This window comes from Ambystoma mexicanum, chromosome 5q (genome assembly GCF_040938575.1).
Source record: "Ambystoma mexicanum isolate Mex_15411 chromosome 5q, UKY_AmexF1_1, whole genome shotgun sequence".
NCBI lineage: Eukaryota > Metazoa > Chordata > Amphibia > Caudata > Ambystomatidae > Ambystoma > Ambystoma mexicanum.
In genome coordinates this window covers 527,639,742-527,663,871 of record NC_090933.1, presented here as the reverse complement: position 1 = coordinate 527,663,871, position 24,130 = coordinate 527,639,742, and the positions used below count along the sequence as shown (strand labels likewise).

General features: G+C 50.5%; 34 non-coding genes across 34 annotated transcripts; 17 read left to right on the top strand and 17 right to left on the bottom strand.

Moving 5' to 3' along the window:
- Positions 1-36: 36 nt before the first annotated feature.
- On the bottom strand, positions 37-109 carry TRNAR-CCU (transfer RNA arginine (anticodon CCU)). Its single transcript has one exon. It is a non-coding gene; the product is annotated as a tRNA-Arg (tRNA).
- A 694-nt stretch (positions 110-803) lies between these two features.
- Positions 804-876, top strand: TRNAA-AGC (transfer RNA alanine (anticodon AGC)). The gene has a single exon. It is a non-coding gene; the product is annotated as a tRNA-Ala (tRNA).
- A 600-nt stretch (positions 877-1,476) lies between these two features.
- TRNAR-CCU (transfer RNA arginine (anticodon CCU)) lies at positions 1,477-1,549 on the bottom strand. The gene has a single exon. It is a non-coding gene; the product is annotated as a tRNA-Arg (tRNA).
- A 694-nt stretch (positions 1,550-2,243) lies between these two features.
- Positions 2,244-2,316, top strand: TRNAA-AGC (transfer RNA alanine (anticodon AGC)). The gene has a single exon. It is a non-coding gene; the product is annotated as a tRNA-Ala (tRNA).
- A 600-nt stretch (positions 2,317-2,916) lies between these two features.
- On the bottom strand, positions 2,917-2,989 carry TRNAR-CCU (transfer RNA arginine (anticodon CCU)). The gene has a single exon. It is a non-coding gene; the product is annotated as a tRNA-Arg (tRNA).
- A 694-nt stretch (positions 2,990-3,683) lies between these two features.
- On the top strand, positions 3,684-3,756 carry TRNAA-AGC (transfer RNA alanine (anticodon AGC)). The gene has a single exon. It is a non-coding gene; the product is annotated as a tRNA-Ala (tRNA).
- A 600-nt stretch (positions 3,757-4,356) lies between these two features.
- On the bottom strand, positions 4,357-4,429 carry TRNAR-CCU (transfer RNA arginine (anticodon CCU)). Its single transcript has one exon. It is a non-coding gene; the product is annotated as a tRNA-Arg (tRNA).
- A 694-nt stretch (positions 4,430-5,123) lies between these two features.
- On the top strand, positions 5,124-5,196 carry TRNAA-AGC (transfer RNA alanine (anticodon AGC)). The gene has a single exon. It is a non-coding gene; the product is annotated as a tRNA-Ala (tRNA).
- Positions 5,197-5,796: 600 nt separating this feature from the next.
- Positions 5,797-5,869, bottom strand: TRNAR-CCU (transfer RNA arginine (anticodon CCU)). The gene has a single exon. It is a non-coding gene; the product is annotated as a tRNA-Arg (tRNA).
- A 694-nt stretch (positions 5,870-6,563) lies between these two features.
- TRNAA-AGC (transfer RNA alanine (anticodon AGC)) lies at positions 6,564-6,636 on the top strand. The gene has a single exon. It is a non-coding gene; the product is annotated as a tRNA-Ala (tRNA).
- A 600-nt stretch (positions 6,637-7,236) lies between these two features.
- TRNAR-CCU (transfer RNA arginine (anticodon CCU)) lies at positions 7,237-7,309 on the bottom strand. The gene has a single exon. It is a non-coding gene; the product is annotated as a tRNA-Arg (tRNA).
- A 693-nt stretch (positions 7,310-8,002) lies between these two features.
- On the top strand, positions 8,003-8,075 carry TRNAA-AGC (transfer RNA alanine (anticodon AGC)). The gene has a single exon. It is a non-coding gene; the product is annotated as a tRNA-Ala (tRNA).
- Positions 8,076-8,675: 600 nt separating this feature from the next.
- Positions 8,676-8,748, bottom strand: TRNAR-CCU (transfer RNA arginine (anticodon CCU)). Its single transcript has one exon. It is a non-coding gene; the product is annotated as a tRNA-Arg (tRNA).
- Positions 8,749-9,442: 694 nt separating this feature from the next.
- On the top strand, positions 9,443-9,515 carry TRNAA-AGC (transfer RNA alanine (anticodon AGC)). Its single transcript has one exon. It is a non-coding gene; the product is annotated as a tRNA-Ala (tRNA).
- A 600-nt stretch (positions 9,516-10,115) lies between these two features.
- Positions 10,116-10,188, bottom strand: TRNAR-CCU (transfer RNA arginine (anticodon CCU)). The gene has a single exon. It is a non-coding gene; the product is annotated as a tRNA-Arg (tRNA).
- Positions 10,189-10,881: 693 nt separating this feature from the next.
- TRNAA-AGC (transfer RNA alanine (anticodon AGC)) lies at positions 10,882-10,954 on the top strand. Its single transcript has one exon. It is a non-coding gene; the product is annotated as a tRNA-Ala (tRNA).
- Positions 10,955-11,554: 600 nt separating this feature from the next.
- On the bottom strand, positions 11,555-11,627 carry TRNAR-CCU (transfer RNA arginine (anticodon CCU)). The gene has a single exon. It is a non-coding gene; the product is annotated as a tRNA-Arg (tRNA).
- Positions 11,628-12,321: 694 nt separating this feature from the next.
- TRNAA-AGC (transfer RNA alanine (anticodon AGC)) lies at positions 12,322-12,394 on the top strand. Its single transcript has one exon. It is a non-coding gene; the product is annotated as a tRNA-Ala (tRNA).
- A 600-nt stretch (positions 12,395-12,994) lies between these two features.
- Positions 12,995-13,067, bottom strand: TRNAR-CCU (transfer RNA arginine (anticodon CCU)). Its single transcript has one exon. It is a non-coding gene; the product is annotated as a tRNA-Arg (tRNA).
- A 693-nt stretch (positions 13,068-13,760) lies between these two features.
- On the top strand, positions 13,761-13,833 carry TRNAA-CGC (transfer RNA alanine (anticodon CGC)). Its single transcript has one exon. It is a non-coding gene; the product is annotated as a tRNA-Ala (tRNA).
- A 600-nt stretch (positions 13,834-14,433) lies between these two features.
- Positions 14,434-14,506, bottom strand: TRNAR-CCU (transfer RNA arginine (anticodon CCU)). The gene has a single exon. It is a non-coding gene; the product is annotated as a tRNA-Arg (tRNA).
- A 694-nt stretch (positions 14,507-15,200) lies between these two features.
- TRNAA-AGC (transfer RNA alanine (anticodon AGC)) lies at positions 15,201-15,273 on the top strand. The gene has a single exon. It is a non-coding gene; the product is annotated as a tRNA-Ala (tRNA).
- A 600-nt stretch (positions 15,274-15,873) lies between these two features.
- Positions 15,874-15,946, bottom strand: TRNAR-CCU (transfer RNA arginine (anticodon CCU)). The gene has a single exon. It is a non-coding gene; the product is annotated as a tRNA-Arg (tRNA).
- A 694-nt stretch (positions 15,947-16,640) lies between these two features.
- On the top strand, positions 16,641-16,713 carry TRNAA-AGC (transfer RNA alanine (anticodon AGC)). Its single transcript has one exon. It is a non-coding gene; the product is annotated as a tRNA-Ala (tRNA).
- A 600-nt stretch (positions 16,714-17,313) lies between these two features.
- TRNAR-CCU (transfer RNA arginine (anticodon CCU)) lies at positions 17,314-17,386 on the bottom strand. Its single transcript has one exon. It is a non-coding gene; the product is annotated as a tRNA-Arg (tRNA).
- A 694-nt stretch (positions 17,387-18,080) lies between these two features.
- Positions 18,081-18,153, top strand: TRNAA-AGC (transfer RNA alanine (anticodon AGC)). The gene has a single exon. It is a non-coding gene; the product is annotated as a tRNA-Ala (tRNA).
- Positions 18,154-18,744: 591 nt separating this feature from the next.
- TRNAR-CCU (transfer RNA arginine (anticodon CCU)) lies at positions 18,745-18,827 on the bottom strand. Its single transcript has one exon. It is a non-coding gene; the product is annotated as a tRNA-Arg (tRNA).
- Positions 18,828-19,521: 694 nt separating this feature from the next.
- TRNAA-AGC (transfer RNA alanine (anticodon AGC)) lies at positions 19,522-19,594 on the top strand. Its single transcript has one exon. It is a non-coding gene; the product is annotated as a tRNA-Ala (tRNA).
- Positions 19,595-20,194: 600 nt separating this feature from the next.
- TRNAR-CCU (transfer RNA arginine (anticodon CCU)) lies at positions 20,195-20,267 on the bottom strand. Its single transcript has one exon. It is a non-coding gene; the product is annotated as a tRNA-Arg (tRNA).
- A 694-nt stretch (positions 20,268-20,961) lies between these two features.
- TRNAA-AGC (transfer RNA alanine (anticodon AGC)) lies at positions 20,962-21,034 on the top strand. Its single transcript has one exon. It is a non-coding gene; the product is annotated as a tRNA-Ala (tRNA).
- Positions 21,035-21,624: 590 nt separating this feature from the next.
- On the bottom strand, positions 21,625-21,707 carry TRNAR-CCU (transfer RNA arginine (anticodon CCU)). Its single transcript has one exon. It is a non-coding gene; the product is annotated as a tRNA-Arg (tRNA).
- Positions 21,708-22,401: 694 nt separating this feature from the next.
- On the top strand, positions 22,402-22,474 carry TRNAA-AGC (transfer RNA alanine (anticodon AGC)). The gene has a single exon. It is a non-coding gene; the product is annotated as a tRNA-Ala (tRNA).
- A 600-nt stretch (positions 22,475-23,074) lies between these two features.
- On the bottom strand, positions 23,075-23,147 carry TRNAR-CCU (transfer RNA arginine (anticodon CCU)). Its single transcript has one exon. It is a non-coding gene; the product is annotated as a tRNA-Arg (tRNA).
- A 694-nt stretch (positions 23,148-23,841) lies between these two features.
- TRNAA-AGC (transfer RNA alanine (anticodon AGC)) lies at positions 23,842-23,914 on the top strand. Its single transcript has one exon. It is a non-coding gene; the product is annotated as a tRNA-Ala (tRNA).
- Positions 23,915-24,130: the final 216 nt, after the last annotated feature.

Here is a 24,130-nt window from a genome sequence, read left to right as displayed (position 1 = left end):
ATGCTTTGGCAGAAGTGTGAACAAAATGCCACGAACCACCCCAGATGGGACTCGAACCCACAATCCCTGGCTTAGGAGGCCAGTGCCTTATCCATTAGGCCACTGGGGCAACTCGACAGAGAAGGGGAAAGTTCTTTCTTTTCCTCTTCTCTCACTGGAGTCACGGGTACTGGCCCACTGAAAAGGGCAAGTTGGCTCACGTCCAAAGCTGCAGTGTCCCAGCACACGCGGGCAAAAGGCACCTGCTTGCACTCGGCTGGACACTTCCGCTTTATGGGACACACGATGGAAAGTGGACTCAATTCCCAGACCTAACTCTTACCTGTTTGGTATTCTGACGCTCGATTGTAAAATATGGCCAGCTGGTAAAAATGACAAAGGGCACTCCAGCGCTGGTCCTTTGGCTGCAGGCGGCGTGTCAGCGGCCTAAAACAGCAAGAAATAGCGAGAGAAATAAAGTGAGAAGCAAGCACCTTTTCAATTGGGCTCTCGGGTCTATGGGACTGGCGTGCAGCCTCTTGATCACAAGCGCAGGTCCAGCGTGAAAGGGCGTGGGAGTGGAGTCACTCTGCTATTAATACCTGGTTGGCCAATCCTCATTGCAATGGATGGCCATCTGCAGCTTTACTTGTAGCTCCACTGAAGGTATTTTGTTTTGGGCAAAGGGGTGAGATTGTGATTTCCTCTGCGGCAGATGAAGAGAAAGGGCTTTATGCACTACAGGTCCCTGGACAGCCAAGCAAGTGTGAGCCGGAGACTGTGCTTCAGCTCTGAAGCAGTGTATCGAGAGCCTTCGAGGAGGAGGGGAATTAGCTCAGATGGTAGAGCGCTCGCTTAGCATGCGAGAGGTAGCGGGATCGATGCCCGCATTCTCCAGCAAGACGCTTTTTCTTCATTTTCACTATTTTATTCAAAACTCACCAATCGTCGCAAATAAAGTCATGTGCTCGCTTCTGTTTTTTTTACTATCATCCTAAAAGTCTTCCGTCCACTTTCTGCTATCCCAAAGAGTCATCCGCGCGAGGGCCGGCAACAGGCGTGATACTGTGCAACAGGCGCATTGCATGGCATTGGTGACATATTCAGGAAATTCCACTTTGATGCCACCCAGGGCTGTTAACCTTTTATTTCATTTCAATACGATGCTTCGAATAATTGGTTCAAAGTGCGCAGCCTTTGCTCTTTTATTTCGTTTTCATCGGAGCAGGTCGGAGCTGGCAGAAGAGTGAGCCCTGTCTGCAGGAGCTCTGATTCCAGAAAGCATATTTTCCCTGTCTTTCTTACCACTCATCTGTGTCTCTTCGCTGACATGAGGGGTTGCTACACTCTGCAGTCTCCCGGCATTTAAAGTCTGCTACCAGCAGAGCACGTTCTGGACTTCACAGCGCCCAGCAAAGTACTAGCCTGCGCCCACCCCCTACTACCGCAAAAACCTTTTGCATGCTTTGGCAGAAGTGTGAACAAAATGCCACGAACCACCCCAGATGGGACTCGAACCCACAATCCCTGGCTTAGGAGGCCAGTGCCTTATCCATTAGGCCACTGGGGCAACTCGACAGAGAAGGGGAAAGTTCTTTCTTTTCCTCTTCTCTCACTGGAGTCACGGGTACTGGCCCACTGAAAAGGGCAAGTTGGCTCACGTCCAAAGCTGCAGTGTCCCAGCACACGCGGGCAAAAGGCACCTGCTTGCACTCGGCTGGACACTTCCGCTTTATGGGACACACGATGGAAAGTGGACTCAATTCCCAGACCTAACTCTTACCTGTTTGGTATTCTGACGCTCGATTGTAAAATATGGCCAGCTGGTAAAAATGACAAAGGGCACTCCAGCGCTGGTCCTTTGGCTGCAGGCGGCGTGTCAGCGGCCTAAAACAGCAAGAAATAGCGAGAGAAATAAAGTGAGAAGCAAGCACCTTTTCAATTGGGCTCTCGGGTCTATGGGACTGGCGTGCAGCCTCTTGATCACAAGCGCAGGTCCAGCGTGAAAGGGCGTGGGAGTGGAGTCACTCTGCTATTAATACCTGGTTGGCCAATCCTCATTGCAATGGATGGCCATCTGCAGCTTTACTTGTAGCTCCACTGAAGGTATTTTGTTTTGGGCAAAGGGGTGAGATTGTGATTTCCTCTGCGGCAGATGAAGAGAAAGGGCTTTATGCACTACAGGTCCCTGGACAGCCAAGCAAGTGTGAGCCGGAGACTGTGCTTCAGCTCTGAAGCAGTGTATCGAGAGCCTTCGAGGAGGAGGGGAATTAGCTCAGATGGTAGAGCGCTCGCTTAGCATGCGAGAGGTAGCGGGATCGATGCCCGCATTCTCCAGCAAGACGCTTTTTCTTCATTTTCACTATTTTATTCAAAACTCACCAATCGTCGCAAATAAAGTCATGTGCTCGCTTCTGTTTTTTTTACTATCATCCTAAAAGTCTTCCGTCCACTTTCTGCTATCCCAAAGAGTCATCCGCGCGAGGGCCGGCAACAGGCGTGATACTGTGCAACAGGCGCATTGCATGGCATTGGTGACATATTCAGGAAATTCCACTTTGATGCCACCCAGGGCTGTTAACCTTTTATTTCATTTCAATACGATGCTTCGAATAATTGGTTCAAAGTGCGCAGCCTTTGCTCTTTTATTTCGTTTTCATCGGAGCAGGTCGGAGCTGGCAGAAGAGTGAGCCCTGTCTGCAGGAGCTCTGATTCCAGAAAGCATATTTTCCCTGTCTTTCTTACCACTCATCTGTGTCTCTTCGCTGACATGAGGGGTTGCTACACTCTGCAGTCTCCCGGCATTTAAAGTCTGCTACCAGCAGAGCACGTTCTGGACTTCACAGCGCCCAGCAAAGTACTAGCCTGCGCCCACCCCCTACTACCGCAAAAACCTTTTGCATGCTTTGGCAGAAGTGTGAACAAAATGCCACGAACCACCCCAGATGGGACTCGAACCCACAATCCCTGGCTTAGGAGGCCAGTGCCTTATCCATTAGGCCACTGGGGCCACTCGACAGAGAAGGGGAAAGTTCTTTCTTTTCCTCTTCTCTCACTGGAGTCACGGGTACTGGCCCACTGAAAAGGGCAAGTTGGGTCACGTCCAAAGCTGCAGTGTCCCAGCACACGCGGGCAAAAGGCACCTGCTTGCACTCGGCTGGACACTTCCGCTTTATGGGACACACGATGGAAAGTGGACTCAATTCCCAGACCTAACTCTTACCTGTTTGGTATTCTGACGCTCGATTGTAAAATATGGCCAGCTGGTAAAAATGACAAAGGGCACTCCAGCGCTGGTCCTTTGGCTGCAGGCGGCGTGTCAGCGGCCTAAAACAGCAAGAAATAGCGAGAGAAATAAAGTGAGAAGCAAGCACCTTTTCAATTGGGCTCTCGGGTCTATGGGACTGGCGTGCAGCCTCTTGATCACAAGCGCAGGTCCAGCGTGAAAGGGCGTGGGAGTGGAGTCACTCTGCTATTAATACCTGGTTGGCCAATCCTCATTGCAATGGATGGCCATCTGCAGCTTTACTTGTAGCTCCACTGAAGGTATTTTGTTTTGGGCAAAGGGGTGAGATTGTGATTTCCTCTGCGGCAGATGAAGAGAAAGGGCTTTATGCACTACAGGTCCCTGGACAGCCAAGCAAGTGTGAGCCGGAGACTGTGCTTCAGCTCTGAAGCAGTGTATCGAGAGCCTTCGAGGAGGAGGGGAATTAGCTCAGATGGTAGAGCGCTCGCTTAGCATGCGAGAGGTAGCGGGATCGATGCCCGCATTCTCCAGCAAGACGCTTTTTCTTCATTTTCACTATTTTATTCAAAACTCACCAATCGTCGCAAATAAAGTCATGTGCTCGCTTCTGTTTTTTTTACTATCATCCTAAAAGTCTTCCGTCCACTTTCTGCTATCCCAAAGAGTCATCCGCGCGAGGGCCGGCAACAGGCGTGATACTGTGCAACAGGCGCATTGCATGGCATTGGTGACATATTCAGGAAATTCCACTTTGATGCCACCCAGGGCTGTTAACCTTTTATTTCATTTCAATACGATGCTTCGAATAATTGGTTCAAAGTGCGCAGCCTTTGCTCTTTTATTTCGTTTTCATCGGAGCAGGTCGGAGCTGGCAGAAGAGTGAGCCCTGTCTGCAGGAGCTCTGATTCCAGAAAGCATATTTTCCCTGTCTTTCTTACCACTCATCTGTGTCTCTTCGCTGACATGAGGGGTTGCTACACTCTGCAGTCTCCCGGCATTTAAAGTCTGCTACCAGCAGAGCACGTTCTGGACTTCACAGCGCCCAGCAAAGTACTAGCCTGCGCCCACCCCCTACTACCGCAAAAACCTTTTGCATGCTTTGGCAGAAGTGTGAACAAAATGCCACGAACCACCCCAGATGGGACTCGAACCCACAATCCCTGGCTTAGGAGGCCAGTGCCTTATCCATTAGGCCACTGGGGCAACTCGACAGAGAAGGGGAAAGTTCTTTCTTTTCCTCTTCTCTCACTGGAGTCACGGGTACTGGCCCACTGAAAAGGGCAAGTTGGCTCACGTCCAAAGCTGCAGTGTCCCAGCACACGCGGGCAAAAGGCACCTGCTTGCACTCGGCTGGACACTTCCGCTTTATGGGACACACGATGGAAAGTGGACTCAATTCCCAGACCTAACTCTTACCTGTTTGGTATTCTGACGCTCGATTGTAAAATATGGCCAGCTGGTAAAAATGACAAAGGGCACTCCAGCGCTGGTCCTTTGGCTGCAGGCGGCGTGTCAGCGGCCTAAAACAGCAAGAAATAGCGAGAGAAATAAAGTGAGAAGCAAGCACCTTTTCAATTGGGCTCTCGGGTCTATGGGACTGGCGTGCAGCCTCTTGATCACAAGCGCAGGTCCAGCGTGAAAGGGCGTGGGAGTGGAGTCACTCTGCTATTAATACCTGGTTGGCCAATCCTCATTGCAATGGATGGCCATCTGCAGCTTTACTTGTAGCTCCACTGAAGGTATTTTGTTTTGGGCAAAGGGGTGAGATTGTGATTTCCTCTGCGGCAGATGAAGAGAAAGGGCTTTATGCACTACAGGTCCCTGGACAGCCAAGCAAGTGTGAGCCGGAGACTGTGCTTCAGCTCTGAAGCAGTGTATCGAGAGCCTTCGAGGAGGAGGGGAATTAGCTCAGATGGTAGAGCGCTCGCTTAGCATGCGAGAGGTAGCGGGATCGATGCCCGCATTCTCCAGCAAGACGCTTTTTCTTCATTTTCACTATTTTATTCAAAACTCACCAATCGTCGCAAATAAAGTCATGTGCTCGCTTCTGTTTTTTTTACTATCATCCTAAAAGTCTTCCGTCCACTTTCTGCTATCCCAAAGAGTCATCCGCGCGAGGGCCGGCAACAGGCGTGATACTGTGCAACAGGCGCATTGCATGGCATTGGTGACATATTCAGGAAATTCCACTTTGATGCCACCCAGGGCTGTTAACCTTTTATTTCATTTCAATACGATGCTTCGAATAATTGGTTCAAAGTGCGCAGCCTTTGCTCTTTTATTTCGTTTTCATCGGAGCAGGTCGGAGCTGGCAGAAGAGTGAGCCCTGTCTGCAGGAGCTCTGATTCCAGAAAGCATATTTTCCCTGTCTTTCTTACCACTCATCTGTGTCTCTTCGCTGACATGAGGGGTTGCTACACTCTGCAGTCTCCCGGCATTTAAAGTCTGCTACCAGCAGAGCACGTTCTGGACTTCACAGCGCCCAGCAAAGTACTAGCCTGCGCCCACCCCCTACTACCGCAAAAACCTTTTGCATGCTTTGGCAGAAGTGTGAACAAAATGCCACGAACCACCCCAGATGGGACTCGAACCCACAATCCCTGGCTTAGGAGGCCAGTGCCTTATCCATTAGGCCACTGGGGCAACTCGACAGAGAAGGGGAAAGTTCTTTCTTTTCCTCTTCTCTCACTGGAGTCACGGGTACTGGCCCACTGAAAAGGGCAAGTTGGCTCACGTCCAAAGCTGCAGTGTCCCAGCACACGCGGGCAAAAGGCACCTGCTTGCACTCGGCTGGACACTTCCGCTTTATGGGACACACGATGGAAAGTGGACTCAATTCCCAGACCTAACTCTTACCTGTTTGGTATTCTGACGCTCGATTGTAAAATATGGCCAGCTGGTAAAAATGACAAAGGGCACTCCAGCGCTGGTCCTTTGGCTGCAGGCGGCGTGTCAGCGGCCTAAAACAGCAAGAAATAGCGAGAGAAATAAAGTGAGAAGCAAGCACCTTTTCAATTGGGCTCTCGGGTCTATGGGACTGGCGTGCAGCCTCTTGATCACAAGCGCAGGTCCAGCGTGAAAGGGCGTGGGAGTGGAGTCACTCTGCTATTAATACCTGGTTGGCCAATCCTCATTGCAATGGATGGCCATCTGCAGCTTTACTTGTAGCTCCACTGAAGGTATTTTGTTTTGGGCAAAGGGGTGAGATTGTGATTTCCTCTGCGGCAGATGAAGAGAAAGGGCTTTATGCACTACAGGTCCCTGGACAGCCAAGCAAGTGTGAGCCGGAGACTGTGCTTCAGCTCTGAAGCAGTGTATCGAGAGCCTTCGAGGAGGAGGGGAATTAGCTCAGATGGTAGAGCGCTCGCTTAGCATGCGAGAGGTAGCGGGATCGATGCCCGCATTCTCCAGCAAGACGCTTTTTCTTCATTTTCACTATTTTATTCAAAACTCACCAATCGTCGCAAATAAAGTCATGTGCTCGCTTCTGTTTTTTTTACTATCATCCTAAAAGTCTTCCGTCCACTTTCTGCTATCCCAAAGAGTCATCCGCGCGAGGGCCGGCAACAGGCGTGATACTGTGCAACAGGCGCATTGCATGGCATTGGTGACATATTCAGGAAATTCCACTTTGATGCCACCCAGGGCTGTTAACCTTTTATTTCATTTCAATACGATGCTTAGAATAATTGGTTCAAAGTGCGCAGCCTTTGCTCTTTTATTTCGTTTTCATCGGAGCAGGTCGGAGCTGGCAGAAGAGTGAGCCCTGTCTGCAGGAGCTCTGATTCCAGAAAGCATATTTTCCCTGTCTTTCTTACCACTCATCTGTGTCTCTTCACTGACATGAGGGGTTGCTACACTCTGCAGTCTCCCGGCATTTAAAGTCTGCTACCAGCAGAGCACGTTCTGGACTTCACAGCGCCCAGCAAAGTACTAGCCTGCGCCCACCCCCTACTACCGCAAAAACCTTTTGCATGCTTTGGCAGAAGTGTGAACAAAATGCCACGTACCACCCCTAATGGGACTCGAACCCACAATCCCTGGCTTAGGAGGCCAGTGCCTTATCCATTAGGCCACTGGGGCCACTCGACAGAGAAGGGGAAAGTTCTTTCTTTTCCTCTTCTCTCACTGGAGTCACGGGTACTGGCCCACTGAAAAGGGCAAGTTGGCTCACGTCCAAAGCTGCAGTGTCCCAGCACACGCGGGCAAAAGGCACCTGCTTGCACTCGGCTGGACACTTCCGCTTTATGGGCACACGATGGAAAGTGGACTCAATTCCCAGACCTAACTCTTACCTGTTTGGTATTCTGACGCTCGATTGTAAAATATGGCCAGCTGGTAAAAATGACAAAGGGCACTCCAGCGCTGGTCCTTTGGCTGCAGGCGGCGTGTCAGCGGCCTAAAACAGCAAGAAATAGCGAGAGAAATAAAGTGAGAAGCAAGCACCTTTTCAATTGGGCTCTCGGGTCTATGGGACTGGCGTGCAGCCTCTTGATCACAAGCGCAGGTCCAGCGTGAAAGGGCGTGGCAGTAGAGTCACTCTGCTATTAATACCTGGTTGGCCAATCCTCATTGCAATGGATGGCCATCTGCAGCTTTACTTGTAGCTCCACTGAAGGTATTTTGTTTTGGGCAAAGGGGTGAGATTGTGATTTCCTCTGCGGCAGATGAAGAGAAAGGGCTTTATGCACTACAGGTCCCTGGACAGCCAAGCAAGTGTGAGCCGGAGACTGTGCTTCAGCTCTGAAGCAGTGTATCGAGAGCCTTCGAGGAGGAGGGGAATTAGCTCAGATGGTAGAGCGCTCGCTTAGCATGCGAGAGGTAGCGGGATCGATGCCCGCATTCTCCAGCAAGACGCTTTTTCTTCATTTTCACTATTTTATTCAAAACTCACCAATCGTCGCAAATAAAGGCATGTGCTCGCTTCTGTTTTTTTTACTATCATCCTAAAAGTCTTCCGTCCACTTTCTGCTATCCCAAAGAGTCATCCGCGCGAGGGCCGGCAACAGGCGTGATACTGTGCAACAGGCGCATTGCATGGCATTGGTGACATATTCAGGAAATTCCACTTTGATGCCACCCAGGGCTGTTAACCTTTTATTTCATTTCAATACGATGCTTCGAATAATTGGTTCAAAGTGCGCAGCCTTTGCTCTTTTATTTCGTTTTCATCGGAGCAGGTCGGAGCTGGCAGAAGAGTGAGCCCTGTCTGCAGGAGCTCTGATTCCAGAAAGCATATTTTCCCTGTCTTTCTTACCACTCATCTGTGTCTCTTCGCTGACATGAGGGGTTGCTACACTCTGCAGTCTCCCGGCATTTAAAGTCTGCTACCAGCAGAGCACGTTCTGGACTTCACAGCGCCCAGCAAAGTACTAGCCTGCGCCCACCCCCTACTACCGCAAAAACCTTTTGCATGCTTTGGCAGAAGTGTGAACAAAATGCCACGAACCACCCCAGATGGGACTCGAACCCACAATCCCTGGCTTAGGAGGCCAGTGCCTTATCCATTAGGCCACTGGGGCAACTCGACAGAGAAGGGGAAAGTTCTTTCTTTTCCTCTTCTCTCACTGGAGTCACGGGTACTGGCCCACTGAAAAGGGCAAGTTGGCTCACGTCCAAAGCTGCAGTGTCCCAGCACACGCGGGCAAAAGGCACCTGCTTGCACTCGGCTGGACACTTCCGCTTTATGGGACACACGATGGAAAGTGGACTCAATTCCCAGACCTAACTCTTACCTGTTTGGTATTCTGACGCTCGATTGTAAAATATGGCCAGCTGGTAAAAATGACAAAGGGCACTCCAGCGCTGGTCCTTTGGCTGCAGGCGGCGTGTCAGCGGCCTAAAACAGCAAGAAATAGCGAGAGAAATAAAGTGAGAAGCAAGCACCTTTTCAATTGGGCTCTCGGGTCTATGGGACTGGCGTGCAGCCTCTTGATCACAAGCGCAGGTCCAGCGTGAAAGGGCGTGGGAGTGGAGTCACTCTGCTATTAATACCTGGTTGGCCAATCCTCATTGCAATGGATGGCCATCTGCAGCTTTACTTGTAGCTCCACTGAAGGTATTTTGTTTTGGGCAAAGGGGTGAGATTGTGATTTCCTCTGCGGCAGATGAAGAGAAAGGGCTTTATGCACTACAGGTCCCTGGACAGCCAAGCAAGTGTGAGCCGGAGACTGTGCTTCAGCTCTGAAGCAGTGTATCGAGAGCCTTCGAGGAGGAGGGGAATTAGCTCAGATGGTAGAGCGCTCGCTTAGCATGCGAGAGGTAGCGGGATCGATGCCCGCATTCTCCAGCAAGACGCTTTTTCTTCATTTTCACTATTTTATTCAAAACTCACCAATCGTCGCAAATAAAGTCATGTGCTCGCTTCTGTTTTTTTTACTATCATCCTAAAAGTCTTCCGTCCACTTTCTGCTATCCCAAAGAGTCATCCGCGCGAGGGCCGGCAACAGGCGTGATACTGTGCAACAGGCGCATTGCATGGCATTGGTGACATATTCAGGAAATTCCACTTTGATGCCACCCAGGGCTGTTAACCTTTTATTTCATTTCAATACGATGCTTAGAATAATTGGTTCAAAGTGCGCAGCCTTTGCTCTTTTATTTCGTTTTCATCGGAGCAGGTCGGAGCTGGCAGAAGAGTGAGCCCTGTCTGCAGGAGCTCTGATTCCAGAAAGCATATTTTCCCTGTCTTTCTTACCACTCATCTGTGTCTCTTCGCTGACATGAGGGGTTGCTACACTCTGCAGTCTCCCGGCATTTAAAGTCTGTTACCAGCAGAGCACGTTCTGGACTTCACAGCGCCCAGCAAAGTACTAGCCTGCGCCCACCCCCTACTACCGCAAAAACCTTTTGCATGCTTTGGCAGAAGTGTGAACAAAATGCCACGTACCACCCCTAATGGGACTCGAACCCACAATCCCTGGCTTAGGAGGCCAGTGCCTTATCCATTAGGCCACTGGGGCCACTCGACAGAGAAGGGGAAAGTTCTTTCTTTTCCTCTTCTCTCACTGGAGTCACGGGTACTGGCCCACTGAAAAGGGCAAGTTGGCTCACGTCCAAAGCTGCAGTGTCCCAGCACACGCGGGCAAAAGGCACCTGCTTGCACTCGGCTGGACACTTCCGCTTTATGGGCACACGATGGAAAGTGGACTCAATTCCCAGACCTAACTCTTACCTGTTTGGTATTCTGACGCTCGATTGTAAAATATGGCCAGCTGGTAAAAATGACAAAGGGCACTCCAGCGCTGGTCCTTTGGCTGCAGGCGGCGTGTCAGCGGCCTAAAACAGCAAGAAATAGCGAGAGAAATAAAGTGAGAAGCAAGCACCTTTTCAATTGGGCTCTCGGGTCTATGGGACTGGCGTGCAGCCTCTTGATCACAAGCACAGGTCCAGCGTGAAAGGGCGTGGCAGTAGAGTCACTCTGCTATTAATACCTGGTTGGCCAATCCTCATTGCAATGGATGGCCATCTGCAGCTTTACTTGTAGCTCCACTCTAGGTATTTTGTTTTGGGCAAAGGGGTGAGATTGTGATTTCCCCTGCGGCAGATGAAGAGAAAGGGCTTTATGCACTACAGGTCCCTGGACAGCCAAGCAAGTGTGAGCCGGAGACTGTGCTTCAGCTCTGAAGCAGTGTATCGAGAGCCTTCGAGGAGGAGGGGAATTAGCTCAGATGGTAGAGCGCTCGCTTAGCATGCGAGAGGTAGCGGGATCGATGCCCGCATTCTCCAGCAAGACGCTTTTTCTTCATTTTCACTATTTTATTCAAAACTCACCAATCGTCGCAAATAAAGGCATGTGCTCGCTTCTGTTTTTTTTACTATCATCCTAAAAGTCTTCCGTCCACTTTCTGCTATCCCAAAGAGTCATCCGCGCGAGGGCCGGCAACAGGCGTGATACTGTGCAACAGGCGCATTGCATGGCATTGGTGACATATTCAGGAAATTCCACTTTGATGCCACCCAGGGCTGTTAACCTTTTATTTCATTTCAATACGATGCTTCGAATAATTGGTTCAAAGTGCGCAGCCTTTGCTCTTTTATTTCGTTTTCATCGGAGCAGGTCGGAGCTGGCAGAAGAGTGAGCCCTGTCTGCAGGAGCTCTGATTCCAGAAAGCATATTTTCCCTGTCTTTCTTACCACTCATCTGTGTCTCTTCGCTGACATGAGGGGTTGCTACACTCTGCAGTCTCCCGGCATTTAAAGTCTGCTACCAGCAGAGCACGTTCTGGACTTCACAGCGCCCAGCAAAGTACTAGCCTGCGCCCACCCCCTACTACCGCAAAAACCTTTTGCATGCTTTGGCAGAAGTGTGAACAAAATGCCACGAACCACCCCAGATGGGACTCGAACCCACAATCCCTGGCTTAGGAGGCCAGTGCCTTATCCATTAGGCCACTGGGGCAACTCGACAGAGAAGGGGAAAGTTCTTTCTTTTCCTCTTCTCTCACTGGAGTCACGGGTACTGGCCCACTGAAAAGGGCAAGTTGGCTCACGTCCAAAGCTGCAGTGTCCCAGCACACGCGGGCAAAAGGCACCTGCTTGCACTCGGCTGGACACTTCCGCTTTATGGGACACACGATGGAAAGTGGACTCAATTCCCAGACCTAACTCTTACCTGTTTGGTATTCTGACGCTCGATTGTAAAATATGGCCAGCTGGTAAAAATGACAAAGGGCACTCCAGCGCTGGTCCTTTGGCTGCAGGCGGCGTGTCAGCGGCCTAAAACAGCAAGAAATAGCGAGAGAAATAAAGTGAGAAGCAAGCACCTTTTCAATTGGGCTCTCGGGTCTATGGGACTGGCGTGCAGCCTCTTGATCACAAGCGCAGGTCCAGCGTGAAAGGGCGTGGGAGTGGAGTCACTCTGCTATTAATACCTGGTTGGCCAATCCTCATTGCAATGGATGGCCATCTGCAGCTTTACTTGTAGCTCCACTGAAGGTATTTTGTTTTGGGCAAAGGGGTGAGATTGTGATTTCCTCTGCGGCAGATGAAGAGAAAGGGCTTTATGCACTACAGGTCCCTGGACAGCCAAGCAAGTGTGAGCCGGAGACTGTGCTTCAGCTCTGAAGCAGTGTATCGAGAGCCTTCGAGGAGGAGGGGAATTAGCTCAGATGGTAGAGCGCTCGCTTAGCATGCGAGAGGTAGCGGGATCGATGCCCGCATTCTCCAGCAAGACGCTTTTTCTTCATTTTCACTATTTTATTCAAAACTCACCAATCGTCGCAAATAAAGTCATGTGCTCGCTTCTGTTTTTTTTACTATCATCCTAAAAGTCTTCCGTCCACTTTCTGCTATCCCAAAGAGTCATCCGCGCGAGGGCCGGCAACAGGCGTGATACTGTGCAACAGGCGCATTGCATGGCATTGGTGACATATTCAGGAAATTCCACTTTGATGCCACCCAGGGCTGTTAACCTTTTATTTCATTTCAATACGATGCTTAGAATAATTGGTTCAAAGTGCGCAGCCTTTGCTCTTTTATTTCGTTTTCATCGGAGCAGGTCGGAGCTGGCAGAAGAGTGAGCCCTGTCTGCAGGAGCTCTGATTCCAGAAAGCATATTTTCCCTGTCTTTCTTACCACTCATCTGTGTCTCTTCGCTGACATGAGGGGTTGCTACACTCTGCAGTCTCCCGGCATTTAAAGTCTGCTACCAGCAGAGCACGTTCTGGACTTCACAGCGCCCAGCAAAGTACTAGCCTGCGCCCACCCCCTACTACCGCAAAAACCTTTTGCATGCTTTGGCAGAAGTGTGAACAAAATGCCACGTACCACCCCTAATGGGACTCGAACCCACAATCCCTGGCTTAGGAGGCCAGTGCCTTATCCATTAGGCCACTGGGGCCACTCGACAGAGAAGGGGAAAGTTCTTTCTTTTCCTCTTCTCTCACTGGAGTCACGGGTACTGGCCCACTGAAAAGGGCAAGTTGGCTCACGTCCAAAGCTGCAGTGTCCCAGCACACGCGGGCAAAAGGCACCTGCTTGCACTCGGCTGGACACTTCCGCTTTATGGGCACACGATGGAAAGTGGACTCAATTCCCAGACCTAACTCTTACCTGTTTGGTATTCTGACGCTCGATTGTAAAATATGGCCAGCTGGTAAAAATGACAAAGGGCACTCCAGCGCTGGTCCTTTGGCTGCAGGCGGCGTGTCAGCGGCCTAAAACAGCAAGAAATAGCGAGAGAAATAAAGTGAGAAGCAAGCACCTTTTCAATTGGGCTCTCGGGTCTATGGGACTGGCGTGCAGCCTCTTGATCACAAGCGCAGGTCCAGCGTGAAAGGGCGTGGCAGTAGAGTCACTCTGCTATTAATACCTGGTTGGCCAATCCTCATTGCAATGGATGGCCATCTGCAGCTTTACTTGTAGCTCCACTGAAGGTATTTTGTTTTGGGCAAAGGGGTGAGATTGTGATTTCCTCTGCGGCAGATGAAGAGAAAGGGCTTTATGCACTACAGGTCCCTGGACAGCCAAGCAAGTGTGAGCCGGAGACTGTGCTTCAGCTCTGAAGCAGTGTATCGAGAGCCTTCGAGGAGGAGGGGAATTAGCTCAGATGGTAGAGCGCTCGCTTCGCATGCGAGAGGTAGCGGGATCGATGCCCGCATTCTCCAGCAAGACGCTTTTTCTTCATTTTCACTATTTTATTCAAAACTCACCAATCGTCGCAAATAAAGGCATGTGCTCGCTTCTGTTTTTTTTACTATCATCCTAAAAGTCTTCCGTCCACTTTCTGCTATCCCAAATAGTCATCCGCGCGAGGGCCGGCAACAGGCGTGATACTGTGCAACAGGCGCATTGCATGGCATTGGTGACATATTCAGGAAATTCCACTTTGATGCCACCCAGGGCTGTTAACCTTTTATTTCATTTCAATACGATGCTTAGAATAATTGGTTCAAAGTGCGCAGCCTTTGCTCTTTTATTTCGTTTTCATCGGAGTAGGTCGGAGCTGGCAGAAGAGTGAGCCCTGTCTGCAGGAGCTCTGATTCCAGAAAGCATATTTTCCCTGTCTTTCTTACCACTCATCTGCGTCTCTTCGCTGACATGAGGGGTTGCTACACTCTGCAGTCTCCCGGCATTTAAAGTCTGCTACCAGCAGAGCACGTTCTGGACTTCACAGCGCCCAGCAAAGTACTAGCCTGCGCCCACCCCCTACTACCGCAAAAACCTTTTGCATGCTTTGGCAGAAGTGTGAACAAAATGCCACGAACCACCCCAGATGGGACTCGAACCCACAATCCCTGGCTTAGGAGGCCAGTGCCTTATCCATTAGGCCACTGGGGCCACTCGACAGAAAAGGGGAAAGTTCTTTCTTTTCCTCTTCTCTCACTGGAGTCACAGGTACTGACCCACTGAAAAGGGCAAGTTGGCTCACGTCCAAAGCTGCAGTGTCCCAGCACACGCGGGCAAAAGGCACCTGCTTGCACTCGGCTGGACACTTCCGCTTTATGGGACACACGATGGAAAGTGGACTCAATTCCCAGACCTAACTCTTACCTGTTTGGTATTCTGACGCTCGATTGTAAAATATGGCCAGCTGGTAAAAATGACAAAGGGCACTCCAGCGCTGGTCCTTTGGCTGCAGGCGGCGTGTCAGCGGCCTAAAACAGCAAGAAATAGCGAGAGAAATAAAGTGAGAAGCAAGCACCTTTTCAATTGGGCTCTCGGGTCTATGGGACTGGCGTGCAGCCTCTTGATCACAAGCGCAGGTCCAGCGTGAAAGGGCGTGGCAGTGGAGTCACTCTGCTATTAATACCTGGTTGGCCAATCCTCGTTGCAATGGATGGCCATCTGCAGCTTTACTTGTAGCTCCACTGAAGGTATTTTGTTTTGGGCAAAGGGGTGAGATTGTGATTTCCCCTGCGGCAGATGAAGAGAAAGGGCTTTATGCACTACAGGTCCCTGGACAGCCAAGCAAGTGTGAGCCGGAGACTGTGCTTCAGCTCTGAAGCAGTGTATCGAGAGCCTTCGAGGAGGAGGGGAATTAGCTCAGATGGTAGAGCGCTCGCTTAGCATGCGAGAGGTAGCGGGATCGATGCCCGCATTCTCCAGCAAGACGCTTTTTCTTCATTTTCACTATTTTATTCAAAACTCACCAATCGTCGCAAATAAAGTCATGTGCTCGCTTCTGTTTTTTTTACTATCATCCTAAAAGTCTTCCGTCCACTTTCTGCTATCCCAAAGAGTCATCCGCGCGAGGGCCGGCAACAGGCGTGATACTGTGCAACAGTCGCATTGCATGGCATTGGTGACATATTCAGGAAATTCCACTTTGATGCCACCCAGGGCTGTTAACCTTTTATTTCATTTCAATACGATGCTTCGAATAATTGGTTCAAAGTGCGCAGCCTTTGCTCTTTTATTTCGTTTTCATCGGAGCAGGTCGGAGCTGGCAGAAGAGTGAGCCCTGTCTGCAGGAGCTCTGATTCCAGAAAGCATATTTTCCCTGTCTTTCTTACCACTCATCTGCGTCTCTTCGCTGACATGAGGGGTTGCTACACTCTGCAGTCTCCCGGCATTTAAAGTCTGCTACCAGCAGAGCACGTTCTGGACTTCACAGCGCCCAGCAAAGTACTAGCCTGCGCCCACCCCCTACTACCGCAAAAACCTTTTGCATGCTTTGGCAGAAGTGTGAACAAAATGCCACGAACCACCCCAGATGGGACTCGAACCCACAATCCCTGGCTTAGGAGGCCAGTGCCTTATCCATTAGGCCACTGGGGCCACTCGACAGAAAAGGGGAAAGTTCTTTCTTTTCCTCTTCTCTCACTGGAGTCACAGGTACTGACCCACTGAAAAGGGCAAGTTGGCTCACGTCCAAAGCTGCAGTGTCCCAGCACACGCGGGCAAAAGGCACCTGCTTGCACTCGGCTGGACACTTCCGCTTTATGGGACACACGATGGAAAGTGGACTCAATTCCCAGACCTAACTCTTACCTGTTTGGTATTCTGACGCTCGATTGTAAAATATGGCCAGCTGGTAAAAATGACAAAGGGCACTCCAGCGCTGGTCCTTTGGCTGCAGGCGGCGTGTCAGCGGCCTAAAACAGCAAGAAATAGCGAGAGAAATAAAGTGAGAAGCAAGCACCTTTTCAATTGGGCTCTCGGGTCTATGGGACTGGCGTGCAGCCTCTTGATCACAAGCGCAGGTCCAGCGTGAAAGGGCGTGGGAGTGGAGTCACTCTGCTATTAATACCTGGTTGGCCAATCCTCATTGCAATGGATGGCCATCTGCAGCTTTCCTTGTAGCTCCACTGAAGGTATTTTGTTTTGGGCAAAGGGGTGAGATTGTGATTTCCCCTGCGGCAGATGAAGAGAAAGGGCTTTATGCACTACAGGTCCCTGGACAGCCAAGCAAGTGTGAGCCGGAGACTGTGCTTCAGCTCTGAAGCAGTGTATCGAGAGCCTTCGAGGAGGAGGGGAATTAGCTCAGATGGTAGAGCGCTCGCTTAGCATGCGAGAGGTAGCGGGATCGATGCCCGCATTCTCCAGCAAGACGCTTTTTCTTCATTTTCACTATTTTATTCAAAACTCACCAATCGTCGCAAATAAAGTCATGTGCTCGCTTCTGTTTTTTTTACTATCATCCTAAAAGTCTTCCGTCCACTTTCTGCTATCCCAAAGAGTCATCCGCGCGAGGGCCGGCAACAGGCGTGATACTGTGCAACAGTCGCATTGCATGGCATTGGTGACATATTCAGGAAATTCCACTTTGATGCCACCCAGGGCTGTTAACCTTTTATTTCATTTCAATACGATGCTTCGAATAATTGGTTCAAAGTGCGCAGCCTTTGCTCTTTTATTTCGTTTTCATCGGAGCAGGTCGGAGCTGGCAGAAGAGTGAGCCCTGTCTGCAGGAGCTCTGATTCCAGAAAGCATATTTTCCCTGTCTTTCTTACCACTCATCTGCGTCTCTTCGCTGACATGAGGGGTTGCTACACTCTGCAGTCTCCCGGCATTTAAAGTCTGCTACCAGCAGAGCACGTTCTGGACTTCACAGCGCCCAGCAAAGTACTAGCCTGCGCCCACCCCCTACTACCGCAAAAACCTTTTGCATGCTTTGGCAGAAGTGTGAACAAAATGCCACGAACCACCCCAGATGGGACTCGAACCCACAATCCCTGGCTTAGGAGGCCAGTGCCTTATCCATTAGGCCACTGGGGCCACTCGACAGAAAAGGGGAAAGTTCTTTCTTTTCCTCTTCTCTCACTGGAGTCACAGGTACTGACCCACTGAAAAGGGCAAGTTGGCTCACGTCCAAAGCTGCAGTGTCCCAGCACACGCGGGCAAAAGGCACCTGCTTGCACTCGGCTGGACACTTCCGCTTTATGGGACACACGATGGAAAGTGGACTCAATTCCCAGACCTAACTCTTACCTGTTTGGTATTCTGACGCTCGATTGTAAAATATGGCCAGCTGGTAAAAATGACAAAGGGCACTCCAGCGCTGGTCCTTTGGCTGCAGGCGGCGTGTCAGCGGCCTAAAACAGCAAGAAATAGCGAGAGAAATAAAGTGAGAAGCAAGCACCTTTTCAATTGGGCTCTCGGGTCTATGGGACTGGCGTGCAGCCTCTTGATCACAAGCGCAGGTCCAGCGTGAAAGGGCGTGGCAGTGGAGTCACTCTGCTATTAATACCTGGTTGGCCAATCCTCGTTGCAATGGATGGCCATCTGCAGCTTTACTTGTAGCTCCACTGAAGGTATTTTGTTTTGGGCAAAGGGGTGAGATTGTGATTTCCCCTGCGGCAGATGAAGAGAAAGGGCTTTATGCACTACAGGTCCCTGGACAGCCAAGCAAGTGTGAGCCGGAGACTGTGCTTCAGCTCTGAAGCAGTGTATCGAGAGCCTTCGAGGAGGAGGGGAATTAGCTCAGATGGTAGAGCGCTCGCTTAGCATGCGAGAGGTAGCGGGATCGATGCCCGCATTCTCCAGCAAGACGCTTTTTCTTCATTTTCACTATTTTATTCAAAACTCACCAATCGTCTCAAATAAAGGCATGTGCTCGCTTCTGTTTTTTTTTACTATCATCCTAAAAGTCTTCCGTCCACTTTCTGCTATCCCAAAGAGTCATCCGCGCGAGGGCCGGCAACAGGCGTGATACTGTGCAACAGGCGCATTGCATGGCATTGGTGACATATTCAGGAAATTCCACTTTGATGCCACCCAGGGCTGTTAACCGTTTATTTCATTTCAATACGATGCTTCGAATAATTGGTTCAAAGTGCGCAGCCTTTGCTCTTTTATTTCGTTTTCATCGGAGCAGGTCGGAGCTGGCACAAGAGTGAGCCCTGTCTGCAGGAGCTCTGATTCCAGAAAGCATATTTTCCCTGTCTTTCTTACCACTCATCTGTGTCTCTTCGCTGACATGAGGGGTTGCTACACTCTGCAGTCTCCCGGCATTTAAAGTCTGCTACCAGCAGAGCACGTTCTGGACTTCACAGCGCCCAGCAAAGTACTAGCCTGCGCCCACCCCCTACTACCGCAAAAACCTTTTGCATGCTTTGGCAGAAGTGTCAACAAAATGCCACGAACCACCCCAGATGGGACTCGAACCCACAATCCCTGGCTTAGGAGGCCAGTGCCTTATCCATTAGGCCACTGTGGCCACTCGACAGAAAAGGGGAAAGTTCTTTCTTTTCCTCTTCTCTCACTGGAGTCACAGGTACTGGCCCACTGAAAAGGGCAAGTTGGCTCACGTCCAAAGCTGCAGTGTCCCAGCACACGCGGGCAAAAGGCACCTGCTTGCACTCGGCTGGACACTTCCGCTTTATGGGACACACGATGGAAAGTGGACTCAATTCCCAGACCTAACTCTTACCTGTTTGGTATTCTGACGCTCGATTGTAAAATATGGCCAGCTGGTAAAAATGACAAAGGGCACTCCAGCGCTGGTCCTTTGGCTGCAGGCGGCGTGTCAGCGGCCTAAAACAGCAAGAAATAGCGAGAGAAATAAAGTGAGAAGCAAGCACCTTTTCAATTGGGCTCTCGGGTCTATGGGACTGGCGTGCAGCCTCTTGATCACAAGCGCAGGTCCAGCGTGAAAGGGCGTGGGAGTGGAGTCACTCTGCTATTAATACCTGGTTGGCCAATCCTCATTGCAATGGATGGCCATCTGCAGCTTTACTTGTAGCTCCACTGAAGGTATTTTGTTTTGGGCAAAGGGGTGAGATTGTGATTTCCCCTGCGGCAGATGAAGAGAAAGGGCTTTATGCACTACAGGTCCCTGGACAGCCAAGCAAGTGTGAGCCGGAGACTGTGCTTCAGCTCTGAAGCAGTGTATCGAGAGCCTTCGAGGAGGAGGGGAATTAGCTCAGATGGTAGAGCGCTCGCTTAGCATGCGAGAGGTAGCGGGATCGATGCCCGCATTCTCCAGCAAGACGCTTTTTCTTCATTTTCACTATTTTATTCAAAACTCACCAATCGTCGCAAATAAAGTCATGTGCTCGCTTCTGTTTTTTTTACTATCATCCTAAAAGTCTTCCGTCCACTTTCTGCTATCCCAAAGAGTCATCCGCGCGAGGGCCGGCAACAGGCGTGATACTGTGCAACAGTCGCATTGCATGGCATTGGTGACATATTCAGGAAATTCCACTTTGATGCCACCCAGGGCTGTTAACCTTTTATTTCATTTCAATACGATGCTTCGAATAATTGGTTCAAAGTGCGCAGCCTTTGCTCTTTTATTTCGTTTTCATCGGAGCAGGTCGGAGCTGGCAGAAGAGTGAGCCCTGTCTGCAGGAGCTCTGATTCCAGAAAGCATATTTTCCCTGTCTTTCTTACCACTCATCTGCGTCTCTTCGCTGACATGAGGGGTTGCTACACTCTGCAGTCTCCCGGCATTTAAAGTCTGCTACCAGCAGAGCACGTTCTGGACTTCACAGCGCCCAGCAAAGTACTAGCCTGCGCCCACCCCCTACTACCGCAAAAACCTTTTGCATGCTTTGGCAGAAGTGTGAACAAAATGCCACGAACCACCCCAGATGGGACTCGAACCCACAATCCCTGGCTTAGGAGGCCAGTGCCTTATCCATTAGGCCACTGGGGCCACTCGACAGAAAAGGGGAAAGTTCTTTCTTTTCCTCTTCTCTCACTGGAGTCACAGGTACTGACCCACTGAAAAGGGCAAGTTGGCTCACGTCCAAAGCTGCAGTGTCCCAGCACACGCGGGCAAAAGGCACCTGCTTGCACTCGGCTGGACACTTCCGCTTTATGGGACACACGATGGAAAGTGGACTCAATTCCCAGACCTAACTCTTACCTGTTTGGTATTCTGACGCTCGATTGTAAAATATGGCCAGCTGGTAAAAATGACAAAGGGCACTCCAGCGCTGGTCCTTTGGCTGCAGGCGGCGTGTCAGCGGCCTAAAACAGCAAGAAATAGCGAGAGAAATAAAGTGAGAAGCAAGCACCTTTTCAATTGGGCTCTCGGGTCTATGGGACTGGCGTGCAGCCTCTTGATCACAAGCGCAGGTCCAGCGTGAAAGGGCGTGGGAGTGGAGTCACTCTGCTATTAATACCTGGTTGGCCAATCCTCATTGCAATGGATGGCCATCTGCAGCTTTACTTGTAGCTCCACTGAAGGTATTTTGTTTTGGGCAAAGGGGTGAGATTGTGATTTCCCCTGCGGCAGATGAAGAGAAAGGGCTTTATGCACTACAGGTCCCTGGACAGCCAAGCAAGTGTGAGCCGGAGACTGTGCTTCAGCTCTGAAGCAGTGTATCGAGAGCCTTCGAGGAGGAGGGGAATTAGCTCAGATGGTAGAGCGCTCGCTTAGCATGCGAGAGGTAGCGGGATCGATGCCCGCATTCTCCAGCAAGACGCTTTTTCTTCATTTTCACTATTTTATTCAAAACTCACCAATCGTCGCAAATAAAGTCATGTGCTCGCTTCTGTTTTTTTTACTATCATCCTAAAAGTCTTCCGTCCACTTTCTGCTATCCCAAAGAGTCATCCGCGCGAGGGCCGGCAACAGGCGTGATACTGTGCAACAGTCGCATTGCATGGCATTGGTGACATATTCAGGAAATTCCACTTTGATGCCACCCAGGGCTGTTAACCTTTTATTTCATTTCAATACGATGCTTCGAATAATTGGTTCAAAGTGCGCAGCCTTTGCTCTTTTATTTCGTTTTCATCGGAGCAGGTCGGAGCTGGCAGAAGAGTGAGCCCTGTCTGCAGGAGCTCTGATTCCAGAAAGCATATTTTCCCTGTCTTTCTTACCACTCATCTGCGTCTCTTCGCTGACATGAGGGGTTGCTACACTCTGCAGTCTCCCGGCATTTAAAGTCTGCTATCAGCAGAGCACGTTCTGGACTTCACAGCGCCCAGCAAAGTACTAGCCTGCGCCCACCCCCTACTACCGCAAAAACCTTTTGCATGCTTTGGCAGAAGTGTGAACAAAATGCCACGAACCACCCCAGATGGGACTCGAACCCACAATCCCTGGCTTAGGAGGCCAGTGCCTTATCCATTAGGCCACTGTGGCCACTCGACAGAAAAGGGGAAAGTTCTTTCTTTTCCTCTTCTCTCACTGGAGTCACAGGTACTGGCCCACTGAAAAGGGCAAGTTGGCTCACGTCCAAAGCTGCAGTGTCCCAGCACACGCGGGCAAAAGGCACCTGCTTGCACTCGGCTGGACACTTCCGCTTTATGGGACACACGATGGAAAGTGGACTCAATTCCCAGACCTAACTCTTACCTGTTTGGTATTCTGACGCTCGATTGTAAAATATGGCCAGCTGGTAAAAATGACAAAGGGCACTCCAGCGCTGGTCCTTTGGCTGCAGGCGGCGTGTCAGCGGCCTAAAACAGCAAGAAATAGCGAGAGAAATAAAGTGAGAAGCAAGCACCTTTTCAATTGGGCTCTCGGGTCTATGGGACTGGCGTGCAGCCTCTTGATCACAAGCGCAGGTCCAGCGTGAAAGGGCGTGGGAGTGGAGTCACTCTGCTATTAATACCTGGTTGGCCAATCCTCATTGCAATGGATGGCCATCTGCAGCTTTACTTGTAGCTCCACTGAAGGTATTTTGTTTTGGGCAAAGGGGTGAGATTGTGATTTCCCCTGCGGCAGATGAAGAGAAAGGGCTTTATGCACTACAGGTCCCTGGACAGCCAAGCAAGTGTGAGCCGGAGACTGTGCTTCAGCTCTGAAGCAGTGTATCGAGAGCCTTCGAGGAGGAGGGGAATTAGCTCAGATGGTAGAGCGCTCGCTTAGCATGCGAGAGGTAGCGGGATCGATGCCCGCATTCTCCAGCAAGACGCTTTTTCTTCATTTTCACTATTTTATTCAAAACTCACCAATCGTCGCAAATAAAGTCATGTGCTCGCTTCTGTTTTTTTTACTATCATCCTAAAAGTCTTCCGTCCACTTTCTGCTATCCCAAAGAGTCATCCGCGCGAGGGCCGGCAACAGGCGTGATACTGTGCAACAGTCGCATTGCATGGCATTGGTGACATATTCAGGAAATTCCACTTTGATGCCACCCAGGGCTGTTAACCTTTTATTTCATTTCAATACGATGCTTCGAATAATTGGTTCAAAGTGCGCAGCCTTTGCTCTTTTATTTCGTTTTCATCGGAGCAGGTCGGAGCTGGCAGAAGAGTGAGCCCTGTCTGCAGGAGCTCTGATTCCAGAAAGCATATTTTCCCTGTCTTTCTTACCACTCATCTGCGTCTCTTCGCTGACATGAGGGGTTGCTACACTCTGCAGTCTCCCGGCATTTAAAGTCTGCTACCAGCAGAGCACGTTCTGGACTTCACAGCGCCCAGCAAAGTACTAGCCTGCGCCCACCCCCTACTACCGCAAAAACCTTTTGCATGCTTTGGCAGAAGTGTGAACAAAATGCCACGAACCACCCCAGATGGGACTCGAACCCACAATCCCTGGCTTAGGAGGCCAGTGCCTTATCCATTAGGCCACTGGGGCCACTCGACAGAAAAGGGGAAAGTTCTTTCTTTTCCTCTTCTCTCACTGGAGTCACAGGTACTGACCCACTGAAAAGGGCAAGTTGGCTCACGTCCAAAGCTGCAGTGTCCCAGCACACGCGGGCAAAAGGCACCTGCTTGCACTCGGCTGGACACTTCCGCTTTATGGGACACACGATGGAAAGTGGACTCAATTCCCAGACCTAACTCTTACCTGTTTGGTATTCTGACGCTCGATTGTAAAATATGGCCAGCTGGTAAAAATGACAAAGGGCACTCCAGCGCTGGTCCTTTGGCTGCAGGCGGCGTGTCAGCGGCCTAAAACAGCAAGAAATAGCGAGAGAAATAAAGTGAGAAGCAAGCACCTTTTCAATTGGGCTCTCGGGTCTATGGGACTGGCGTGCAGCCTCTTGATCACAAGCGCAGGTCCAGCGTGAAAGGGCGTGGCAGTGGAGTCACTCTGCTATTAATACCTGGTTGGCCAATCCTCGTTGCAATGGATGGCCATCTGCAGCTTTACTTGTAGCTCCACTGAAGGTATTTTGTTTTGGGCAAAGGGGTGAGATTGTGATTTCCCCTGCGGCAGATGAAGAGAAAGGGCTTTATGCACTACAGGTCCCTGGACAGCCAAGCAAGTGTGAGCCGGAGACTGTGCTTCAGCTCTGAAGCAGTGTATCGAGAGCCTTCGAGGAGGAGGGGAATTAGCTCAGATGGTAGAGCGCTCGCTTAGCATGCGAGAGGTAGCGGGATCGATGCCCGCATTCTCCAGCAAGACGCTTTTTCTTCATTTTCACTATTTTATTCAAAACTCACCAATCGTCGCAAATAAAGTCATGTGCTCGCTTCTGTTTTTTTTACTATCATCCTAAAAGTCTTCCGTCCACTTTCTGCTATCCCAAAGAGTCATCCGCGCGAGGGCCGGCAACAGGCGTGATACTGTGCAACAGTCGCATTGCATGGCATTGGTGACATATTCAGGAAATT